Below are 11,966 nucleotides of genomic sequence, written 5' to 3'. Positions count from 1 at the left end.
ATTCCTGAAGCATTTTATAAATTGTTGTTTAGTCTTTTCAGATATGTCTGACTCTCCATGACCCTTTTTGGGGTTTTCTTAGAAAACAATGATTTTCCATTTCCTTCTCCATCTCCTTTTACAAATGAGGTAACAAGACAAATAGGGATAAATGACTTGCCCAGGGTCACAAAGTTATTAAGTATCTGAGGTCAGATTTGCACTGAGGAAGATGAATTATCCTTCTCTAATTGTCTAGTCAAAAAGTGCTTATGCTGATAATTCCTCATCATTCAACTTTTTTTTTTTACAATATCTTATCTTTGGGGGCTTTCACCCAACATCTCTTTATTGTTTTATAGTTAGAGAATTGCAATATTCCAAGTAAATATTTTAGGGGCAGCTAGGTGGCGAAGTGGATGGAGTACCGGCCTTGGAGTCAGGAGTACCTGAGTTCAAATCCGACCTCAGACACTTAATGGTTACCTAGCTGTGTGGCCTTGGGCAAGCCACTTAACCCCATTTGCCCTGCAAAAACCTAAAAAAAACATTTTTTTTAACAGTTCCAGTGAGGAACTCAAGACACTCAATTCCACTTTTTGACTACTATCACTATTCAGAGTTTTTTTTAAAACATAGTTTAGAGTAGCTTTAAACCACTGTTTTCATTTTTATTTTGCATGATTTTCACTTTGCTGATAATTTTTATTGACATCTCAATAGAAATAGGTCTTAACTTTCCAGAGAGAATGATATCATTTTACTTCTCCTGGAACCAGCACAGGGTGTCTTTTGCCAACCCTTTATTTGGCCCCAGTTCAGCCTATTCTACTCTTCTCTGCCATGCTGAATTTAGGTCTGATCAAGTCTATCTATACTCAATGAACTTCAGTGGCTCCCTATCACCTCCAGGATCAAATACACCTCTTTTGCTATTTGGAACATTTCATAACTTAGCTATCTTTCGATCTTCTTACACTTTACATGTTATGAAAATTTTTCCATCCACATGCATAGTTATGTTACATAATTTCTCTCCACCCTCCCTTCCCACTTCCCTCCCCCTCCATAGTGAACAGTCTAGTGAACATTGTACATATACATTTGTGTTTAACATGTTTACATGTTAGTCCAAATTAGGACTAAGAAAAAAGAAAGAAAACCATGAAATAAGAAGGAAAAACATAAAAGAAATTAAAAAAGTAAACATAGTGTTCATTCAGATTCTATAGATTTTTTTGTTTTGTTTTGTTTTGTTTTCTTTATCTGGATGTGGCTGATATTGTCCACATCAGGTCTCCCAGGACTGTCCTAGCTCTCTGAACTGCTGAGAGAGCTGCATCCATCAAGGCTGATCAATTCACAATGTTGTTAATGAGTACAATGAAATCTTGGTTCTGCTCCCTTCACTCAGCACCAATTCCTGTATTTTTTTTCTTGTTTCTCTGGAGTTCAACCATTTATGGGTGTGATATAAAATAATAGTACTCCATAACATTCATATATCATAACTTGTTCAGTCATTGCCCAATTGATGAGTATCTCCCACTACATACTCTTCAATCCAATGACAAAAACCTCCTTGAACAAGATACTCTACATTTTTCCATTTCCCATGTCTAGAATGCTCACCCTCCTCATCTCTACCTTCTTTTGACTTCATTCAAGTTCCTAAAAAAATTCTTCTTTTTACAGGAAACCTTCCCCAATCCATTATAATTCTAGTGTCTTCCCTCTATTAGTTACTTCCTATTTATCTTGTATATACTTCTTTTGTACATATTTGATTGCTTTTCTCTCCCATTAGAATTGTGAATTTCTTGAGAGAAGGATCTGTCTTTTGCCACTCTTCATTACTAGCAGTCAATGCAGTGGCTGGCACATGGTAGATGCTTAATACATAATTTTTAACTAGCTCCACATAAAAGTCCTACTCATAATTGCCAATGATTGGGTCATGTTTAATGCCCAGATCAAGATGATTTTGGATACCAAAGCTAAAGATGACAAAAATCTGAGAAGTGATTTTTCATCACTTCATACACTTGCACCTTCAATTCCTTCCCCAAAATCTCTTCAGCTTTATCCTCAAGCACTGTGCAATGAACTACTTCAATTTACTCATTTTTTTCTGATGCCAAAGTTTGGAGAACATTTTTATTTTGTTCATGAATTTCTCTCATTGGTGTATTCTTCTTCTTTGAACCTCCATTTTGGAGAGGGGCCCATATCATTATGCCTCTTGTGGGGGATACCTAATGTTGAAAGGTATAGATTCAGAGATATCTATGACTATTTGTAGGAACTAATGTAGAGTTAAGTAGGAAACAGGAGAACAATTTACATAAAAAATTATAATATATTAGGGAGAAACAAAATTAAATGACTTAAAAAGTGATACCACTCCATCCCATCGTTCAACTCCCCTTTTATTGGAACGTAAGCTCCTTGAGGTCAGAGACTGTCTTTCTTTTTGTTTGTTTTTGTATTCTCAGTGCTCAACAAAATCTGGAACAGAGTACTTAATAAATGCTTGTTGGTTGACTATTTCAACACATTGGTTGCTTAGGTCTATTTGTACCATTCTATATAACACATATATTGAAACAGAGCTTTCAGGATCCATGTGGAATTTTCCTTTTCAAGTTGATCTTGCACCGTGGTGTAAATCTTGAATAAAAAGTGATGTTTCCAACCCAGAGCCTTATAAGATAAAAGGTAACTGGGACTGTCAAATTATGATTGAATCTAAGGAAAAAGAATTGAATTATATTTCAAAAAAAGCAAGATTGAAAATATTGACCAATAAAACGAGATGGGGAAATTGTGCAGTAACTTAATTCAACATTGGAATGTTGGTATTTTCTGCCACAGACAAGTGAATGTTACTTGTGTTTCAAGTGTAGGCTGATCTCCCTCCTAGAGAAGCAGCTGAATGGACTTGAAGAATGTCTTCCCCAACTAAAAGCTTTTAGAGAGATTGAAGTGTTCCTAAAGGAAATTGAACAAAGGCTTCAACTGGGGTTTTTTTTGGGGGGGGAGGAATCTGATGTGGAGGAGAGGGAGACTTGACCTGTACCAGGATGTTGAACAGTTAGAGAAAAGATTGTCACAAAAAGGAAAAAGGGAAGGAAGGAAAAAAAGATTAGGTACAGTAAGTCCAACTTACATTTTTAAAAGTATATAATCAAGTCAACATTAGGTCAAAGCTACCCATCCTGTTTGTTTGTGTTTCTTTCTGAACATCTTTTTGTTTCTTTTGTTCTTTTCTATACATTAAAATATTTTTCAGGTGCTTCTCTTTTTCTTTTTTTCCATCATTACCCTAACCCCCTCTCCTTCCTAAATCCCTTCCTCCTACAACCATGTAACAAAAAAGCATGGGCAAAAGAAACCCATTGATCAGTCATATCCAAGAAAATGTATGTCTTTATCTGCACAAGTCACTCACTCTATCAAGTGGTAGGTAGCATCCTTCAGCAAACGTCCTCTTCAGCTGAAGCTAATCATTGCATTGATCAGTTTTTTAGCCATTCAATTTTGTTTCTCCCTAATATATTATAGTTTTTTTATGCAAATTGTTCTCCTGGTTCTCATTTAACTCTATATTAGTCCATATAAATAGTTTCAGATATCTCTGAATCTCTCCCTTTCAATATTTTTTATAACAGAGTAATGTTCCCTTATGTCCATGTATAATAACCATCAAGCCATTTCCCAACCAACTGGTTTCAGCCACTTCTATCTGACAACAAAAAGTATTGTTATAAATATTTTTGTACATGTAAGTCCTTTTTTTGAACTCATTTGGATATGTGCTTAGTATCAGTTTCATAGAGCTGAAGGTACAAGGGGATAGATAGATAGATAGATAGATAGATAGATAGATAGATAGATAGTTAGATAGACAGACAGATATATAGATAGGCAGATAAACAAACATACAGATAGATAAAGCATTTATTTTCATTATCAATCACTCATGCCTGATATGTGGCAATTATTATGCTAAGTTCTGAGACTAAAATTATAGTAAAGAGCAATAGATCTTGATCTCTGGGTGCTGACATTCTAATGGGAAAAGAAAATATAAAAGAAGTGGGGGTGTTAGCAAAGGAAGGTTTAGTGACTTTTTCAGTTTAAATGCAAATGACTTTCCAGAATGGCTTGATCAATAGTAGCTCCAACAATTCTCCAAGACATGATAGAACAAAATCCATGATTTGAACCATGGTTTTGATTGGGGATATCTTTTTCTTTTTTGGATGCAACTGTGGTTAAGTGACTTGTCTAGGGTCACATAGCTAATAAGTGACAAGTGTCAGAATCTGAATTTGTACTCAGGTGCTCCTGACTCCAGGATTGATGTTCTGTCCATTGTGCCCCCTAACTGCAGCAGGAATATCTTTTTCAAAAGAAACAGTCCGGGTAAAAGGGGAGGCAATGGTTGTGTTAGAAATATAAAGTAAGGGAATAGCTAGGTGGTATAGTGGACAGAGGACCGGCCCTGGAGTCAGGAGGACCTGAGTTCAAACCCAGTCTCATACACAATAATTACCTAGCTGTGTGATCTTGGGCAATTCACTTAACCCCATTGCCTTGCCAAAACCAAAATCAACAAAGAAATATATAGTAAGAAAGCATGCTCAAGTAAGGAATTTCAGGAATCAGACAGGAAAACAATAACAGAGAGTATTTGAATGAAGGTCAATGGAGGAAGAAATTTTGTCAATAGAGTACACCACAAAAAACCTGGAAAGAAAGGAAACAGGATTTTGGGAAACAGATCTCAAGACTGACAATGAAATTATATAACAACGATTGAGAACTTTAATTAGCCATATGTCTGCTGCAACTGTTTTTCTGTCAAAATCAATAACATCATGACTTACCTTAGTGATGATTTACTCCTTCAAAAGTGTAACCAAAAAGAGGGAATATTATTCTAGGTCTAATTCTTACTAAAAGATAACTGGTTTCTGGGGTGGAAATGATGATAACCCTAGAGTAAAATTAACCTTCCTTCCCAGAGTTTTTGATAGAGAAAGGGAAGAAATTCGGGCATATTCTAGGCTTTGGAAAACCAGATTTTGAAAGTGGTCACAAGAAAACACATACACACACACACATGCACGTGTGTGTGTGTGTGTGTGTGTGTGTGTGTGTGCAGGATCCATCTAATAAAATCTTACAGTGGAAGAGAAATCAACCCAAGAGCAATGAAAAATGTTCAATATTTGAATTCTAAAAAATCAATGGGAAGAAATTCTAGTGAAGAGGAAAAATGAGATTTCTTTGTATAGAACAATTGGAAATGACAAGAAAAACCCATAACCACCTTGTATTTTAGAAGAAAACATACAGAAATGGAATCAACATCATATAACAAAGATAGTGTCAGGAATGCTAAAGCTTAGAATGAACTGAAACTGATATGGATTCTTAGCTACAGAGGAAAGAAAAATCAGGATCAAAAATAATTTAACCTTTAATTGGGATATGGTGGTGGAAGTAATATCTATAATATTCCTACTATATAGTCTAGGCCAATTTTCCCCATAAAAACAATCAAATCATTTTTAATTGTTCTATAATACTAAATCTAGAACCACTGGTATAGCTTAACTGGAAGATTAAGCATGAAAGCCCAGAGTCAGAATCTACTCATAGTTTGCATGGACTTCTGACAAGGAATATCACCATCGCAAGGAATATACTTGCCCTACTTTCATTAAGAATCTATAATCACTTAGAGAATGATGGATGTGGAAGTCCCAGAAAGTAGAGAAGCTCATTTTATTTTATTTCTGTTTTCTCTGAAATGACATGAATTTGCACTAAAAATTACCAAATAAAAATGATTAGCAGCAATTTGATACTCAATTAGGAAAAGGAAAAAGAGTACCTCATTGTCTGAGGTATAGTCATATCACCCATCCCAGATGAACAATATCATCAAGTACTGAAAAAACTGGTAAACATTATTGTTGGGTACTATAAGGGATATATGAAAAATCATAGAAAACAAGTTTGGAAAGAGCAAAAAGATAAGCCTGTAACTATATTGAACCTAACTTCAATTACTGGAATGAATCACTAAAGAAAAAGTTAAGAAAGGGGATCAATGATTTCAAAGAGACACCTTGGCTTCATTGGGAAGAGATAATTCCATATTACCCTCATTTTCTTTGCTAACAGTCTTACTGAATTAGTAGATGCCAAGAATATAGTTTACCTAGATTTTAGGAAAGACTTTGGTAAAATATCTCATACTTTTCTTGTGAAGATGATTGACATATGTGGATTACTTGATAATAATTCAATGGTTTCATAACTAGTTAAATGTCTAGGTTCAAAGAGAAAAATTTAATGGTTTGATGATAACTAAGAGAGGAGGTCTCTGGTAAAATATATCAGGAATCTCCACTTGGACTCTGTAATGATTAACATATCAATGACTTAGATAAGGGCATAGTGTAATATTCATCAAATTTGTAGATGGCACAAATCTTAGAAGGATAAAAGCCACATTAGATGACAATCAGGATCCAAAAGGTCTTTGACATTTCAGAGCACTACTGAAACTAACAAACTGAAAATCAGTTGGGATAAATGTAGTCATAAACTTGAGTATAAAAAAAAAGAACCACCAATACAATATAGAGGATGCATGAATAGCAGCAGTTCTGAAAAGAATCTACACATTTAAGTGGGTTTCATATGAAGAAGCCCTCAAAACCAAAAATAGCCAAATAAACCACATACACACACACACACACACACACACACACACACAAACACAAACACACACACACGCAAATTAATGTGATCTTGAGCTATATTAACAGAAGAATAGTTTCTTACAATAGGGCAAAGATAGCATTACTGTACTTTGCCTTCACCATATCTCAGCTTGAATATTTCACCATATCTCACCTTGAGTATTGTATTAAACTCTATAGTTTAGAACAGAAATAAGCTGGCAAGTGCCTCAAGGAAAGTAGCCAGTTTAGTGCAATTTACTTTGAGATTTGTTACATGAGAATATGTATATATATATATATATATATATATACATATATATATATATATATATATATATATACACATATATCTACTATGTATATAGAAAGATATTTATATAGTTATATGAACAGAATAAATTCAAATATTTAAATTCAAATAGACGAAGTGTAATTTAGGAGAGAAGGCCCTAGCAGTTGTAAGAATGAAAGTCTTCAAGGAGTAGGTGGTTTTTGACCTGAAATTTGAAGGAAAAGGGAGATTCCACAAGGGGGGAAAAACTGAAGAAATAATGCATTCCCAAAATGGGTGATGCAAGACTAAGAAATTGGAGAAATGTCACCTGTGAAGAACAGAGGTGAAACCAATTTAACTATATTTCAAAGAACAGGAAGGGAATAATGTTTAATCAGAAGGTTTCTTTTTGATCCTAAAAATAGGGAGACACTGGAGTTCATGGAGCGAGGGAGTAACATGATCAGATATAAATTAAAGGAAAGTGATAGTTGCTGACTTGGAGAAGAACATGGAATTTTTGTCTGCTGACTCACAATCTTTGCATGAATATGGCTTGAAAGAAAAGTTCCTGAAAATGGAGTAATCTAGGTCAAATCTATAGTAGGGACCTGAGCTAACGTGGTAGCTATTTGAGTAGAGAAAATGAGTAGGAAGAGAGGGTTGTTAGAGAACAAGATTTGGCAATGGATTGAAGATAAAGAGAGAGGTAGACAGAATGGTTTAGAATAATGCTAACTAAATATGCTTGTGAGTCTGTCACAATTATGGTACCTTTGAGAGAAATATGGAAATTGAGAAGAAGTCATTTGGGAGACAAAGATAATGAAATCTGTTGTGAACATGTCAAATTTAATGTGTCTCCAGTGCCACTAGGTTGAAATATCCAATAGACAACTGTTTACACCATATTTTTCCTCTAGGATCGATCTTATTATCCCACCCACTGTCATTCATCTCTTATGCTGGAAAAGTACATTTTCAGGAACTTTGCTTTCAAACTATATTTATGCAAAGGTCAGTAGACAAAAATTCCATGTTATACTCCAAGTCAGCAACTTTCACTAAGTAGGTGGAAGGAACTCCCTTGATCCCTATCCACTCCATTGTCCTCCCAAAGAAAGGCACAAAGGAAAAGGCTGCAAGCAATCTATTATTCCCTTGTTTAGGACCTCATAAAGTAGTAACTCATCTGGACAAGAGCAAATCCACCTCAAAATCTTCCAAAGAGTACCAATAGCCAAAGACCAAATAGAATTTCAACAAAGCACCAATGGACATGACCCATGAAAGTAATCATTCACTATTAATAAATAAATTTGCCTTTTAATTTGTTTTTTATTCTGAACTTAATAAATACTAAATGAAATGCGAATATATATATGTATATATATATATATATATATATATATATATAATAGGACAGAAAAAGAGGGTTGCACATGAAACACTGGATCATAATTATGAATAGATTGTTTTTCTTTAAAATGTACAATAAATCCAGCATGTAACTTTCAAACTTTTCCTCCTTTTCAGTGACTCTTTCTGTCTTCTTCTATTCTCTTCTGTACATTAAAAAAAAAATCACCTAGTCTGTTTATTTATTTATTTATTTATTTTCATCCATATGCACATTTTCAAGTTACAAAATTTCCCTCCACCCTCCCTTCCCACCTCCCTCCCCTCAGGAGGGAACAGTCAGGTTAGCATTTTACATACAGATTTTGCTAAATATGTTTACAAATTAGTAATTTTTGGCATGAAGAATTAGGATAAAGGGAAAGAGATACATGAGATAATTTTAATAAAGTATTCATCAGATTCAGAGAGGTTATTTTTTTCTGTGTATTTTGTTTTGTTTTTCTTCCTCTGGTTGGGGATAATATAGTCCATAACCAGTCAAATACAGTTGTCCTAGCTCTCTGGATTGCTGAGAGGAGCTACTACCATCAAGGTTTTTCATCTCATAATGCTGTTGTTGATGTGTTTTGGCTCTACTCCCTTTGTTCAGCATCAGATCCCATAAGTCATTCCATGCTTCTCTAGAGTCCAACTCTTTATGGTTTCTTATAGAACAGTAGTATTCCATAGTATTCATGTACCATAAGGTTTTTAGCCATTCCCCAAATGATGGGCATTCCCTTGATTTCCAATTCTTTGCCACTATGAATGGCTATGAATATTTTGGCACACATAGAACGTTTTCCATTTTTTATAATTTCTTCTGGATATAGACCTAGAATTGAAATTGCTGGGTCAAAGGGTATGAACAGTTTTATTGTTCTTTGGGCCTAGTTCCATATTGCTCTCTAGAAAGGTTGGATCCGTTCACAACTCCACCAGCAATGCATCAATGTCCCAATCCTTCCACAGCCTTTCCAACATTGATCATTTTCCCTTTTTCTCATCTTGGCCAATCTGGTAGGTGTGAGTTCATATCTCATTGCTTTAATTTGCATTTCTCTATTAAATAATTGATTTGGAGCATTTTTTTCATATGATTATATATAACTTTAATTTATTCATTTGAAAACTGTCCATTTATATCTTTGACCATTTATCAATTGGGCAATGACTTGTGGCTCTTATAAATTTGATGCAGTTCTCTATATATTTTGGAGATGAGACCTTTATCAGAACTCCTGGTTGTGAAGATTGTTTTCCTGCTTTCTGTTTTCCTCCTAATTTTGGCAGCATTGATTTTATTAGTGCAAAAACAATTTAATTTAATATAGTAAAAATCATTCATTTTGCATTGTGCTCTAAATTTTCTTTGGTCATAAATTTATCCCTTTTCCATAGATCAGATAGATAATTTTTGGTCTATTAATTTATCTATAGTGACGTTTTTTATGTCTAAATCCTGTACCCATTTTAGCCTTATTTTGGTGTAGGGTGTGAGATGTGGATCTCTGCCTAATTTTTACCATATCATTTTCCAGTTTTCCCAACAATTTTTGTCAAATGGTGAGTTCTTATCCCAGAGGCTGATGTCGTTGGTTTTGTCAAATAGTAGATTACTATAGTCATTGACTGCAGTTTCTTTTGAACCTATCCTAATCCATTGATCCATTACTCTATTTCTTTTTTAAAAAAAAATATTTATTTGCAAAACAGTCGGGGTTAAGTGGCTCTCCCAAGGCCACACAGCTAGGTAATTATTAAATGTCTGAGGTTGGATTTGAACTCAGGTACTCCTGATTTCAGGGCTGGTTCTCTATCCACTGCACCACTTAACTGCCCCAGTCAGGCAGTTTTGATGACTGCTGCTTTGTAGTTTAGTATTAGATATGGTAGAGCTGGGCCACCTTCCTTTACATTTTTTCGTCAGTTCCCTTGCTGTTCTCTCCCTTTTGTTGCTCCAGATGAATTATATTACTATTTTTTTCCCCTAGCTCAGTAAAGTAGTTAATTGGTAGTTTGATTGGTATGGCACTGAATAAGTAATTTAATTTGAGTAGAACTATCATTTTTATTATTTTAGCTCAACCTAACCATGAGCATTTGACATTTTTCCAATTATTTAGATCTGACTTTATTTGGGTAAGCAGTGCTTTATAATTGGGCTCATACAGTTTCCAGATTTGTCTTGGGAGGTAGATTCCCAGGTATTTAATATTGTCTGCAGTTATTTTTAAATGGAGTTTTACTTTCTATCTCTGGCTCCTGGGCTTTCTTGTCCATATATAGAAATGCTGACGATTTGTATGGTTTTATTTTATGTCCTTCTACTTTGCTGAATTGGCTAATTGTTTCAAGGAATTTTTAGATGATTTTCTTATCATCTTCAGAAAGAGAATAGGAAAAAGAATAGGTATACCATCATATTATCTGCAAAAAGTAAAAGTTTTGCTTCCTCATTGACAATTCTGATTCTTTCAATTTCTTTTTCTTCTTTTATTGATACTGCTAGCATTTCTAATACTATATTGAATAGTAATGGTGATAATGGGCATCCTTCTTTCACCCCTGATTTTATTGTAAATGTTCCAAGTTTATTCCCATTAAATGTAATGTTTATTGGTGGTTCTAGAAAGATACTGCTTATTATTTTAAGGAAAACTCCATTTATTCCTAAACCTCCTGGTGTTTTTAATAGGAATGGATGGTGTATTTTATCAAAGGCCTTTTCAGCATCTATTGAGATAATCATATGATTTCTGCTGGTTTTTCTATCCATATGTTTAATTATATTGAATGTTTTTCTAATGTTGAACCATCCTTGTTCACCTGTTATAAATTCAACCTGATCATGGTACCTGATCATTATCCTGGTAATAACTTGTTATAGTCTCATTGCTGAAATTTTGTTTAAGATTTTTGTATCAATATTCATTAGGGATATTGGTCTATAATTTTCTTTGTCTGTTTTGGTTATTCTTATATAGAATAGCAATTAATTGTTCTTTAAATGTTTGGTAGAATTCACTTATACATCCAATTGGACCTAGAAACTTTTTTCTTAGGGAGTTTATTGATGGTTTCTTCAATTTCTTTTTCTGAAATAGGGCTATTTAAGTAATTTATTTCTTCTTCTGTTAATCTGGGTGGCTTGTATTTTTGTAAATATTCATCCATTCCACTCAAGTTATACAATTTATTGGCATGCAGTTCGGCATAGTAGTTCTGAATTATCTCCTTAATTTCCTCCTCATTGGCTCACCCTTTTCATTTCTGATACTGGCAATTTGGTTATCTTCTTTCTTTTTATTTTAAAATCAGATTGACCAAAAGTTTGTCTAATTTATTGGATTTTTCATAAAACCAACTCTTAGTTTTATTTATGAGGATCAACGGTTTTCTTCCTTTCAATTTTTTTTCTCTCTCCCTTTATTTTCAGAATTTCTAATTTGGTATTTAATTGGGAATGTTTAATTTGTTCTTTTTCTAGCATTTTAGTTGCATACCCAATTCATTGATCTCCTCTTTCTCTATTTTATTCATATAGG

This window comes from Macrotis lagotis, chromosome 1 (assembly GCF_037893015.1).
Source record: "Macrotis lagotis isolate mMagLag1 chromosome 1, bilby.v1.9.chrom.fasta, whole genome shotgun sequence".
Classification (NCBI taxonomy): Eukaryota; Metazoa; Chordata; class Mammalia; order Peramelemorphia; family Peramelidae; genus Macrotis; species Macrotis lagotis.
This window is presented reverse-complemented; position numbering follows the sequence as displayed.